General features: G+C 47.3%; 1 protein-coding gene across 2 annotated transcripts in view; it reads right to left on the bottom strand.

Moving 5' to 3' along the window:
- LOC124718646 (myc box-dependent-interacting protein 1) overlaps positions 1 to 14,641 on the bottom strand; it is a 446,366-nt gene that overhangs the window by 318,466 nt on the left and 113,259 nt on the right. The gene's annotated exons all lie outside the window — the stretch shown is intronic.

Here is a 14,641-nt window from a genome sequence, read left to right as displayed (position 1 = left end):
GGTCACGATCAATGGACCACCCAGTATACATACGGTACATTTACAGGCGCCAGCGTCTATAACTTTGACGCTCTGTAGCATCGTTGGATGACGTTTCCGGACACAGGTTCCTACCCAAGATATTATGCTCTCTCCCCTAGCAATTTTTAACGATAATTTCGGAAAATCCTGTGCACATATGGGTTTCGACTGAAACCCAATACGGCGTTTCGCGAATCTGTAGTGAAGAGAGAGATGGCGCACACGTGACGTCGGCAGAGTTTTGCCATGTCATTGGTCTACGTTCTAACGCAGCTGTGTACCGTAGGTCTCTAGAAGAGCGGTAGCGTTCCAAAGGATTGGAAAAGGGCACAGGTCATCCCCGTTTTCAGGAAGGGACGTCGAACAGATGTGCAGAACTATAGACCTATATCTCTAACGTCGATCAGTTGTAGAATTTTGGAACACGTATTATGTTCGAGTATAATGACTTTTCTGGAGACTAGAAATCTACTCTGTAGGAATTAGCATGGGTTTCGAAAAAGACAGTCGTGTGAAACCCAGCTCGCGCTATTCGTCCACGAGACTCCGAGGGCCATGGACACGGGTTCACAGGTAGATGCCGTGTTTCTTGACTTCCGCAAGGCGTTCGGTACAGTTCCCCACAGTGGTTTAATGAACTAAGTAAGAGCATATGGACTATGAGACCAATTGTGTAATTGGATTGAAGAGTTTCTAGATAACAGAACGCAGCATGTCATTCTCAATGGAGAGAAGTATTCCGAAGTAAGAGTGATTTCAGGTGTGCCGCAGGGGAGTGTCATAGGACCGTTACTATTCACAATATACATAAATGACCTTGTGGATGACATCGGAAGTTCACTGAGACATTTTGCGGAGGATGCTGTAGCATATCGAGAGGTTGTAACAATGGAAAATTGTACTGAAATGCAAGAGGATTTGCAACGAATTGACGCATGGTGCAGGGAATGGCAATTAAATCTCAATGTAGACAAGTGTAATGTGCTGCGAATACATAGAAATATAGATCCTTTATCATTTAGCTACAATATAGCAGGTCAGCAACTGGAAGCAGTGAATTTCATAAATTATCTGTTAATTTCATAAATTATCATAATCAAAATAATAATCATAAACAAATAATAATCATAATCAAAATTTCATAAATTATCAGGGAGTACACATTAGGAGTGATTTAAAATGGAATGACCATATAAAATTAATCGTCGGTAAAGCAGATGCCAGACAGATTCATTGGAAGAATCCTAAGGACATGAAGTCCGAAAACAAAGGAAGTAGGTTACAGTAAACTTGTTCGCCCACTGCTTGAATACTGCTCAGCAGTGTGGGATCCGTACCAGATAGGTTTGATAGAAGAGACAGAGAAGATCCAACGGAGAGCAGCGCGCTTCGTTACAGGATCATTTAGTAATCGCGAAAGCGTTCACGGAGATGATAAACTCCAGTGGAAGACTGCAAGACAGACGCTCAGTACGGGCTTTTGTTGAAGATTCGAGAACATACCTTCACCGAAGAGTCAAGCAGTATATTGCTCCCTCCTACGTATATCTCACGAAGAGACCATTAGGATAAAATTAGAGAGATTAGAGCCCGCACAGAAGCATACCGACAATCCTTCTTTCCACGAACAATACGAGACTGGAATAGAAGGGAGAACAAATAGAGGTACTCAGGGTACCCTCCGCCACAAACCGTCAGGTGGCTTGCGGAGTATGGATGTAGAAACGCACTTTCAGAATATCTGACGTGCTAGATATTGCTCTGGGCGGTCGGAAGACTCCCAACGTACTTATCCATATTACGACGGCAGAAACTCGGCACGCTCAACGCTCGAATGCACGGTCCGTGTGCCGACGGGTTTACAGCGTGCTCGCACAATTACGCCTCGCTCGGCGCTTGAGCTGTGATTTAAATGCCGCGAGCCCGCAATGAGCAGAGCGTCCTTTTAAAGCATCGGGCACAGCACTGGCGGATGTTTTGTGAACGGCTAGTAGCGCAGCGCGCTACCTGCTGAGGCGGCCCTCCAAGGTGACTCTGGGTACAGCGAGACAGCACACAACGGCCAGCTCTGCCGCTGCTCGCTCATCTACACTCCTGCTCCGCGTAGAAATGAAGTGCATGGCAGTGGGTACTCCCCACTACGTTATTTAGGGCTACTTCCCGTTTCATTCACGTATAGAGGGCGCGAAAAGGCTCTTGCGCGAGCTGTAATTAATCTAATCTTATCCTCACGATCTAATCTCTTCTTCGGGAGAGCAACACACACACACACACACACACACACACACACCACAGAGAGAGAGAGAGAGAGAGAGAGACAGAGAGAGAGAGAGAGAGAGAGAGAGAGAGAGAGAGAGACAGACTGATACATGAGAAGTGGATACGGCTACAAACCGTCGGTGATAGACGGTTATAATTTCTGTTCCAATAAGCATCTCGTAGATGGCGCTGATACACACAAACGTGCGAGTAGAACATGTAAGTGTTTTTTTTGAAATTAAATTCTTTAAATTGTACTTTCGCAGTTTGACCACAGTCATGAGAATGATGACTCTGATCAATTTAACCGGCAAAGATTTTATAATATTGTAAAGAGAAAGTCAAAATAAAACTCGTGTGAGCGTCCTTCGAATACTGCACTCTTCGACGAAACTCGGAACTCAGAATTTGGTTCAAATAAGGAAGAATATTAATGCCACTGCCAGCCGGTGTGGCCGTGCGGTTCTAGGTGCTGCAGTCTGGAGCCGAGCGACCGCTACGGTCGTAGGTTCGAATCCTCCTCGGGCATGGATGTGTGTGATGTCCTTAGGTTAGTTAGGTTTAAGTAGTTCTAAGTTCTAGGCGACTGATGACCTCAGAAGTTCAGTCCCATAGTGCTCAGAGCCATTTTAATGCCACTGGATTACCCAAACTTCCGAAGTTGCCCCATAACTTACGACAATTACATGAAGTTACAATGAAATGAACACCCATAGCTGCATACAGGCGTTGATGTAAGTCAACGGGGACAGCTGAAAATGTGTGCCCCGACCAGGACTCGAACCCGGGATCTCCTGCTTACATAGCAGACGCTCTGTCCATCTTTTTTCTGTCATAGTTCGTTGCATGTGTTCGCGGCGGACGTCTCCTGACGCCCGTTGAAGTTCTTAGTTGAACCATTCGCTCAGTTTTTTTTTTTTATTATTACAGAGCGCATCTAACCCTCTGACCGAACACGCTGAGCAACCGTGCCGGCATCGATCTGAGCCAGCGAGCACACAGAGGATAGTGCGACTGCAGTCACTTGTCTCTGGCACACCTCCCGTGAGACCCACATTAGCAACTTTTTGTTCCGCACTATACTCATAGTGCCCCTGCCCATTATATTCATTACTCGCGGCCTTACCGCCGATTCCCGTTAAGAGTTCAAGCACTGTTTGTGCATCCGCACAGAAGAAGACGGTCAAATGGCCGGTGAGCCTTAACTATATATTTATATGAAGGTGGTATCTGTTCTTTCGAACAACTATCGCTGGAGAGTGCTAAGAGCGCAAAATTACGTTAAGCAGCTTTTGCCACGAGTCGGCGGTGCTGTCTCTTGCGGCGTTGTACGCGCACACCCCATCTGCGTGCACGTCGACGTTAGCTGTCTCTTCCCGTGGGCCAGCAGCTTTAGGACCAGGCTGTGCGGGCGGGAAATGTACGACAGCCAGTAGTTCAGCGAGACTGCGAAACTGCTCATCCGCCTGCGCCGTAGATCGCTGTTAAGAGGCGAGAAGACACAGGCCCGCGCCACGCACCGCACTGCGGCGGTTATTTGCGAAGGAAGCGCCGCATCAGTCGGCTGCCAAGTGGCTGCCTTCCAGCTGCGGCCGACATCTCCGTCCAGCGCACAGCGTCCCGTGTCCCAGCCGGGCAGTACACGCCGCTACAGTCGCCCTTCCACGGGAACACGAGCAGCTGGTGACGTCACACCGTCGAATTGCACGCCCCACTACTCCGCGGAGCGTGAAATAAACTGGTACGTCAGACTTTTTGCCTCGTGGAGAGGAACGTGGCCAATGAGATGCGACACAGTTTTTACGTCACCAGCACCACTTAGGCCCCGCCATACTGCACGGAGTTAAACATCGTATTTGGTGAATTTCGTCACAGAGTACGTGATACGAATGTAAGCCGTTTCAAAGCATTATCAAATTGAATACCTCTCGAAAACGCGTCCTGTAACTTCGATTTGTTATACACTACTGGCCATTAAAATTGCTACACCAAGAAGAAATGCATATGACAAACGGGTATTCATTGGACAAATATATTATATTACAACTGACATGTGATTACATTTTCACGCAATTTGGGTGCATAGATCCTGAGAAATCGGTACCCAGAACAACCACCTCTGGCCGTAATAACGGCCTTGATACGCCTGGGCATTGAGTCAATCACAGCTTGGATGGCGTGTACAGGTACAGCTGCCCATGCAGCTTCAACACGATACCACACTTCATTAAGAGTAGTGACTGGCGTATTGTGACGAGCCAGTTGCTCGGCCACCATTGACCAGACGTTTTCAGTTGGTGAGAGATCTGGAGAATGTGCTGGCCAGGGCAGCAGTCGAACATTTTCTGTATCCAGAAAGGGCCGTACAGGACCTGCAACATGTGGTCGTCCATTATCCTGTTGAAATGTAGGGTTACGCAGGGATCGAATGCAGGGTAAGGCTACGGGTCGTAACACATGTGAAATGCAACGTGCACTGTTCAAAGTGCCGTCAGTGCAAACAAGAGTTGACCGAGACATGTAACCAATGGCCAGTATGGCGATGACGAATACACGCTTCCAATGTGCGTTCACCGCGATGTCGCTAAACACGGATGGGACCATCATGGTGCTGTAAACAGAACCTGGATTCATCCAAAAAAAAATGACGTTTTGCCATTTGTGCACCCAGGTTGGTCGTCGAGTACACCATCGCAGGCGCTCCTGTCTGTGATGCAACGTCAACGGCAACCGCAGCAATGGTCTCCGAGCTGATTGTCCATGTTGCTGCAAACGTCGTCTAACTGTTCGTGCAGATGGTTTCTGTCTTGCAAACGTCCCCATCTGTTGGCTCATGGATCGAGACGTCGTTGCACGATCCGTTACAGCCATGCGGATAAGATGCTTGCCATCTCGACTGCTAGTGATACGAGGCCGTTGGGCTCCAGCATGGCGTTCCGTATTACCCTGCTGATGCAACCGACTCCATATTCTGCTGACAGTCATTGGATCTCGACCAACGCGAGCAGCAATGTCGCGATACGATAAACCGCAATCGCGACATTGTCGGAAACGTGATGGTACGAATTTCTCCTCATTACACGAGGCATCACAACAACGTTTCACCAGGCAACGCCGGTCAACTGCTGTTTGTGTATGAGAAATCGGTTGGAAACTTTCCTCATGTCAGCACGTTGTAGGTGTCGCCACCGGCACCAACCTTGTGTGAATGCTCTGAAAAGCTAATCATTTGCATATCACAGCATCTTCTTCCTGTCGGTTAAATTTCGCGTCTGTAGCACGTCATATCGTGGTGTAGCAATTCTAATGGTCAGTAGTGTATGTAGTGTTTCTCTACCTGCAGTCCACTGTTCAAGATATCGAGTCCAGCATCTTCTTCGTGATTTTCTCCGCTCTTCTTCGATAATCGTTAAAAGAGGCAACGGAGCTATGTTACGCGCGTCCGTTCCCGTACAGAAACTATATGATTTGCGAGGTGAATAAAGCCGACAACTGCCCCTGGAGAGCGCTGAGAACGCAATTCACGTTAGCTGCCTCGCCCCGCTTGCCGACGGCGTTGTCTCTCGTGGGGTCGGATGTCTCCTCCGCATCCACGCCAACGTTAACTGGCTCGCCCCGTGCTATGACGGCTTCAGGAAAAACTTTGAAACTTGTCGTAAGTACCTAAGGGATCAAAGTGCTGATGTCAGCGGTCCCAAGACTTACACACTACTTAAGGGGTTTACTATCGTTTGGTTCAAAAAAATCTTTTTCTTTTAATTGCAATTTTGGATCCAAAAAAGTGTTTAGAATCCACCCCTGAAACGGTTTTTCCGAATACGGAACGGAAATGTTTGTTATTCGGGGCTGAACAAAAAAATGCACCTGCCTGAAATCGGCCTTTTTCACGCACCAGTTTTGTTCTTTCGGAGGACGAGTTATTGTACCGGTCCTTGGGGGAGGGGGGCGGGGGGGGGGGGGACACACAAAATTCAAATGAAAGTTTGAACGCGTGTGTCTGGAAGCTAGCCCCCAAGCATTTGCATTCTGGTGCGAAGACTGTGGAGATTGCGACTTTCCTGGCAGTGAGCAGCTTCAACGAAGGGTATTCAGCAATTCTGAAGACCATGACAACGATGGACGTCACCCTGGGACTCTATTCGACGCAGTTCGCCAAGCATTCGGACGACCACCGGATTCAAGCGGCCGAAAACCGTTTGTCACCGACCGTACGAGCGGCTCTGGAGCAGCGCAGGATGGCCCAGATCGAGCAGAACGCCCTCTGTGAGGAAGAGGAAGGACTAGTTTACGGACCGGGAATAGCAGGTTGAACGTAAGTTGCATAATATTGCGTTTACATGTAGTCAATACTTCAAACGCGTTTTTCTCGAAATGAATTTTTCATCGCGCGTATGGTAACTTCAAATCTACTGAACCGATTGGCATGATTCTTTGTTTCCGACGAAGCTAACTAAATTGTTTATGAGTTGTACCACTTTTGTTCCGATCCATCAACTATAAATATTTTTACTTGGCCGACGAAGTCGAAAATCGATGAATAAACCCTATCTTTTCCAATGGACGCCATTTTGTTTCCTATGGTCCGAATAACTTAAGCGAGGTACAACTCCTAATGAATCTTATATACTTCGCTAACGTCAACTCAATTTTGATTTCAGACGAGCCGGCTGACCTGTGACATACCGCGCGTGGAGGTCTACATCGAAATTTTGTTTCGTTCCGATGGCACTTCCGCCTTAGCTCTTCGACATTCCGGTCGAAAAAATTCCGGTTTGTAGAGGAAATATCAAACATTTTGACCAAATTTGACATTGATATCTATAACACATCCCAGGAAAAAAATTCTCAAGAACATGCTTTTTTCGGGCCAAAGACAGTAAACCTCCCGTTAATTAAACTAACTTACGCTAAGGACAACACACACGCCCATGCCCGAGGGAGGACTCGAACCTCCGACAGGGGGAGCCGGGCGAACCGTGGCAAGGTGCGTTAACCTCACAGCTACCCTGCGTAGCGACGGCTTAAGGCTGCGGTTACGGTGGCACCGATATCGATGTATTCCGCCGACGACCGACATCAAAAAAATGTGTGTGAAATCTTATGGAACTTAACTGCTTAGTTCTTCAGTCCCTAAGCTTACACACTACTTAACCTAAACTATCCAAGGACAAACACACTATCCAAGGACAAACACACACACCCCATGCCCGAGGGATGGACTCGAACCTCCGTCGGGACCAGCCGCACAGTCCATGACTGCAGCGCCTCAGACCGCTCGGCTAATCCCACGCGTCCGACATCGGCCAAAGACGTCCGATCTTTTCAAATCAGCACGCCACTACGTGTGCGGCCACAATGCAGCCGATCTCGTCACCAGAACGTACAGTCTTCGGACGACATTTAGGAGCCCGTGTTTACTAGACACTTTTTCTTGTTTTGATCCACACTACCACGTGTCAAATGTGCCTACCGCACAGTCTTACCAACAACAGTAACGGTTCATGTATTGCGCTGCCATAGGTATCAAACGATTTTCGCTCACAACTTTGGACCCCGTCGTTTCCGAACCACGTTCCTTTACCTCAAACTGATGCATTTATCCTCCTCCATCATCCATTAAAGTTTGTAACGTCATCACGAAATAACTATGTAAACACACACTGAAAAGCGAAAGAAACTGGTACACCTGCCTAATATCGTGCGGAAGTGCAGTAACACGGCGTGGCACGGACTCGACTAATCTCTGAAAGGTGCTTGAGGGAATTGACACCATGAATCGCCCAAGGCTGTCCGAAAATCCCTAAGAGTACGAGGGGTGAGGAGATGTCTTCTGAACAGCACTTTGCAAGGCATCCGAGATTTGCTCGATAATGTTCATATATGGAGAGTTTGGTGGCCAGCGAAAGTGTTTAAAGTCAGAAGAGTGTTCCTGGAGACACACTGTAGCAATTCTGGGCGTGTGGGGTGTCGCATTGTCCTTCTGGAATTGCCCAAGTCCGTCGGAATGCACAACGGACATAAATGGATGCAGGTGATCAGACAGGATGCTTACGTACGTGTCACCTGTCAGAGTCGTATCAGGGGTCCCAAATCACTCCAGCTGCACATGCCCCATACCACGACAGAGCCTCGACCAGTTTGAACATTCTCCTGCTGACATGCAGAGTCCATGGACTCATGAGGTTGCTTCCATATCCGTACATGTCCATCGGTTCGATAGAATTTGAAACGAGGCTCGTCCGACCAGGCAACATGTTTCCAGTCATCAACAGTCGAAATTCGGTATTGACGAGCCCAGGCAAGGGGTCGAGCAGTCATCAAGGATACACGAGTTGGCCTTCGGCTCCGAAAGCCCAGGTCGATAATGTTTCATTGAATGGCTCGCACGCTGACACTTGTTAATGGCCCGGAAGGGTTGCACTTATGTCACGCTGAACGATTCTCTTCAGTCGTCGTTGGTCCCGTTCTTGCAGGGTCTTTTTCCGGCCGCAGCTACGTCTGAGATTTTAATGTTTTACTGGATCCCTGATATACACGGTACACCCGTGAACAGGTCGTACAGGGAAATCCCCACTTCATCGGCACCTCGGAGATGCTGTGTCCCATCGCTCGTGCGGGACTATAACATCACGTTCAGATTCACTTAAATCTTTGTAACCTGCTAATGTAGCAGCGGTAACTGATGTAACAACTGCTCCAAACACTCGTTGTCTTATACACGAGGGTCGTTTGAAAAGTCCGTGCAAAGTCCGAGAGATGTCACCACTGGCACCATCGGCCCATGTTTCGTTAGTAGCATTTTGGAAAGAACGGACACCAAGTTTCAGCCATATTGGTCTATTTCTTTGTGTTTGGCATTCGTGTGAATCAAGGGAGTCGAGTGATTGTCAAAAAAATGGACGAAGAAGAATTTCGTGTGGTGATTGAACATTACTTTATGAAAGCCAAAACGCGTCAAGAGACTAAAGAGAGGCTTGATAAACATTACGGTCACCCTGCTCCTTCCATTAGAACAGTTTATAAGTGGTTTCAAAATTTTCGGAGTGGCCATATGGGCACAAGTGATGCTGAACGTTCTGGACGCCCCGTGGAGGTTACGACTCCAGAAATCGTTGATAAAATCCATGATATGGTGATGGATGACAGAAGAGTCAAGGTGCGTGAAATTGCTAGTGCTGTGGTCATCTCGAATGAACGGGTACATAATATTTTGCATAAACATTTGGACATGAGAAAGCTGTCCGCAAGAAGGGTTCCGCGATTGCTCACGCTTGACCAAAAACGGAATCGTGTGAAGTGTTGCAAGGATTGCTTGCAGCTGTTCAGGAAGAATCCGCAGGACTTTAAGCGTCGTTTCGTTACTGTGGATGAAACATGGATGCATTACTATACTCCTGAGACCATGCAACAATCTAAACAATGGGTTACCAACGGAGAATCTGAACCAAAAAAGGTGAAGACCAGTCCTTCGGCCAGAAAGGTTATGGCAACTGTCTTTTGGGATTCGCAAGGGATAATCCTCATCGACTATCTGGAAAAGGGTATGACGGGTGTATTTTTTTCATCGTTATTGGACCGTTTGAAAACCGAGCTGCAAGAAAAACGCCGGCGATTGAAACCGCAAAAAGTCCCTTTCCATCACGACAATGCACCAGCACACACCTCAGCAAATGTGGTCACAAAATTAATGTAAGTAGGATTCCAGCTCGTTTCACAACCCCCGCCCCTATTTTCCAGACTTGGCTCCCTCGGACTACTATTTGTTCCCCAATTTGAAGAAATGGCTGGCGGGACAAAGATTTTATTCAAACGAGGAGGTCATTGCAGCAACTAATAGCTATTTTGGAGACTTGGACAATTCCTGTTATTCGGAAGGTATCAACAAATTAGAACAGCATTGGAGGAAGTGTACAAGTCTAAAAGGAGACTAAGTCGAAAAATAAAAAAGGTTTACCCCAAACACGTAAGTAGTTTTTATTTTTGCACGGACTTTTCAAACGCCCCTCGTAGCAGTTGGTGATCACAGCGCCGTATTGGACCTGTTTACATAACTCTGTATTTGAATATGCATGCCTAAATCAGTTTCAAAAATGGTTCAAATGGCTCTGAGCACTATGAGACTTGTCTGAGGTCATCAGTCCCCTAGAACTTAGAACTACTTAAACCTAACTAACCTAAGGACAGGACACACATCCATGCCCGAGGCAGGATTCGAACCTGCGACCGTAGCGGTCACGCGGTTCCAGACTGAAGCGCCTAGAACCGCACGGCAACACGGGCCGGCTATATCAGTTTCCTTGGCGCTTCAGTGTAGATAGATATACAGGTGCTGGTGCCACTAACTTGTACGCTTCGTACAGGTCTTGGATGACGTTTCCGGAGACGGGATTCTGTCCTCACTTTGTTCCTCAGGACGCCTTCTGTATCCCCTCGAAGTTTGTCGGTGTAATTGTGTAATACCGTGTATACGGGACACGAGTTTGAAAAGTTTTTCTTTTCTAGCTAATCCACGAATCTCACTAGCTCTGTGGAAACGTCGTCTACTCCATAGACAGACTGCTGTATTCAGAGCTGGCGCCGGACGCCACAGTGCGCGATTTTAGTGGAATTAGGCGAGTCGTAGTGGGGAGAAGAGACTGCGTTAGTAGGTGGAGGGCACGGTAGTTAGCGTGTGGGAGACGCGAGGAACAGGTAGCGAGAGATAAGCCCGCCTGGCGCTCACAAGGGGCAGGCAAGGCCAGAGGCACGTGGACTGCAGGCGGAGGACCTCCCACGCCCGCCCAGTGGCGGATTGGGGCCCTGCTAGGGACCTACAGCTAGTCATAAAGCTTCAGTAACCTCCAAAAAAATGCAAGGTTACGCAATTAAAATTGTTTGTTCACTGGCACACGACTACAGTACGGACAGTCGTTGAAAGCGCCGGCCGCAGTGGGCGAGCGGTTCTAGGAGCTACAGTCTGAAACCGCGCGACCCTACGGTCGCAGGTTCGAATCCTGCCTCGGGCATGGATGTGTGTGATGTCCTTAGGTTAGTTAGGTTTGTTCTAAGTCCTAGGGGACAGATGACCTCAGCTGTTGTTCCATAGTGCTCAGATCCATTTGAACCATTTGGACCGAAATTGTCTGTTATCCTACGTTGCAAGGCGCTTCATTTCAATACTAGAAGTTCAAAAATCAAATAGCTCTAAGCACTATAGGAATTAATAAAATATGGTTCAAATGGCTCTGAGGAGGAGGAGGATATTAGTGTTTAACGTCCCGTCGACAACGAGAGACGGAGCACAAGCTCGGATTAGCGAAGGATGGGGAAGGAAGTCTGCCGTGGTCTTTCAAAGGAACCATCCCGGCATTTGCCTGGAGCGATCTAGGGAAATCACGGAAAACCTAAATCAGGATGGCCGGACGCGGGATTGAACCGTCGTCGGCCCGAATGCGAATCCAGTGTGATAACCACTGCGCCACCTCGCTCGGTCAAATGGCTCTGAGCACTGTGGGACTTAACATCTGAGGTCATCAGTCCCCTAGAACTTAGAACTACTTAAACCTAACTAACCTAAGAGCATCACACACATCCATGCCCGAGGCAGGATTCGAACCTGCGACCGTAGTAGCAGCGCGGTTCCGGACTGAAGTCCCTAGAACCGCTCGACCACAGCGGCCAGAATACTAGAAGTAATCGAGTGGACAACCAAGAGTTCGTAACCGCTCAGAACGTTCGTTCGTTACTGCATACCGGAAATGTATTTCTGTGTTGTTGAAATGGATTTAGTACCAGGACCTACAACAGGTTTGGCTCAGACAGACTCGGGGCCTGCCGCCATAGTTGGTTCCGCTAACGCCGCTGCTCGACCGCTAGCGATCTCGTACTGTACAACGTGGAACTTCGATTTCTTGGAAGAGTGTCGTAATAGATCAGCATTTGTTACAGCGACTTACGTACAACAACCGCGACAAAGATGAGCAAAATCGGCGACACGTTGGATCTAAGCTTCATTTGTAAACTGCCCTTCACACCGCAAGTGAAGCGAATGTGCATTCGCAGACAATTCGCCAGCGGTCACTACGATTCGCTTGCATCCGTGAACAAGAGCTTACACCAAAGTGAACGGCAGAGAACAAAATAGAACGAGCGTAACCTATGAAAGTTGTGTTATTGTTTTTTGGCGCTAAAAATTGGTGCACTGGATGGAACGCTATAAGGGGTGGGAGATTGGACGTGGTACTTCATGCTCAAATTTTGAAAATATAGTAAACTTATATTTTGAAAAAAAAAAGATTTTTAACGAATTCTTCTACCAGATTCCACGATTTTTTAAAATTTTTCTGCTACAAAAAAATGGCTCTATGCGCTATGGGACTTGGCATCTGAGGTCATCAGCTCCCTACAGCTTAGAACTACTTAAACCTAACTAACCTAAGGACATCACACACATCAACGCCCGAGGCAGGAATCGAACCTGCGGCCGTAGCAGCCCCGTGGTTCCGGACTGAAGTGCCAAGAACCGTTTCTGTTACAGTTGAACCAAAAATTTAAGCCTTTGGAGTAGACATCACTTTCTCAGTGAGTGCGATATGCAATAGTTTTATGTTCAGGACCTCGTTTACACATCACAGTATCTCTTTACATAGTATGTCGTGAGTAAAAGTCAGCATCAATTAATGAAATTTGCATTTTTCATCATTCTATTTTTTATTCCCCTTTGTTAGTACACGTTATTGAAAATATCGATATCGCTAAGAGCGTGGTAAAAGATGTTTCAAATAGAAGGTTCAAATGGCTCTGAGCACTATGGGACTTAACATCTGAGGTCATTAGTCCCCTAGAACTTAGAACTAATTAAACCTAACTAACCCAAGGACATCACACACATCCATGCCCGAGGCAGGATTCGAACCTGCGACCGTAGCGGTCGCGCCGTTCCAGGCTGAAGCGCTTAGAACCGCTCGACCACTTCGACCGGCCTTAAGGCATTTATCGTCTTTCTCATCTTCGCACAAGAGCGGTTGAATGCTCCGAGAATTTTCTACCTATCTCATTTCTTTTCCTTCGCCATCTGTGCTGTGGATTTCGTGGCTTTCAGAAGGGCATATGGTATTCATAGTCTTCTATCAGCAACACTGCATTTTTGTCGGAGCACTCCATCGCTAATAGCTCAAACAACTCATGTCGACAACAACAGTATTAGTCCGAGCACAATACAGAGTGTCCATCAAATATCTGCACAACTTAAGACTTAACTAACCTCAAAACTATACTAGATACTAACAAATGGTTTTCGAAATGTGATAACTCAGTGTTTTTTTACCTTCCGGGTGACTCTGTTTTGACGTGAAATTGAACTTTAAAACGTGATAAAATATGGACGCCACAGGAGGAAGCGCAGTATGTGGTCTGGTTCATACAGGCGACACCCGACACCCAAGTGCAACGAAACTTTCAAATTCGGCATGGAAGGCAACCACTGTCCCGACAGACGATGCGGGCTCGGCATACACCACTTACAAAAACAGGTAATGTTCTCCATAAGAAGGGGGCGGGTCGTCTTTGTTTCAGACTCTAACATAGACAAGGTGCGGCAGGCGTTCGCAAGGAGTCGGACAAAGTCGTTGCGTATGGCGGCCAGAGAGTTCGAAATGAGACACCCAACAGTGCACAATGTCTTGCACAAGAGATTACGGCTATATACCTGCAAGAGGCAGCTGCTTCAGGCACTAAAGCCGACGAACAAACCTCAGCGCTAACAGTTTGCAGTGGATATGCTAGGCAAGACTGACGCAAACAGTGACTTTTTGGAAAAGATTTGTTTCTCTGACGGGGAACGTTTAATGTATCAGGCAAACATAATCGTCATAACGTTTGTATATGATGAGATAAAAGAAATTATTGATATAGTGAACGGAGACGAAAATTTAATGGTCATGGGTGACTGGAATTCGATAGTACGAAAAGGAAGAGAAGGAAATGTAGTGGGTGAATATCTATTGGGAGTAAGGAATGAAAGAGGAAACCGCCTGGTAGAATTTTGCACAGAGCACAACTTGGTTCAAGATTCACAAAAGAAGGTTGTATACACGGAAGAAGCCTGGAGATAGTGGAAGGTTTCAGATAGATTATATAATGGTACGACAGAGTTCAAGGAACCAGGTTTTAAATTTTAAGACATTTCCAGGGGCAGATATGGACTGACCACAATCTGTTGCCCGCATCTCGTGGTCGTGCGGTAGCGTTCTCGCTTCCCACGCCCGGGTTCCCGGGTTCGATTCCCGGCGGGGTCAGGGATTTTCTCTGCCTCGTGATGGCTGGGTGTTGTGTGCTGTCCATAGGTTAGTTAGGTTTAGGTAGTTCTAAGTTCTAGGGGACT

Source organism: Schistocerca piceifrons, chromosome 10, assembly GCF_021461385.2.
Source record: "Schistocerca piceifrons isolate TAMUIC-IGC-003096 chromosome 10, iqSchPice1.1, whole genome shotgun sequence".
Lineage (NCBI taxonomy): Eukaryota > Metazoa > Arthropoda > Insecta > Orthoptera > Acrididae > Schistocerca > Schistocerca piceifrons.
This window is presented reverse-complemented; position numbering and strand designations above follow the sequence as displayed.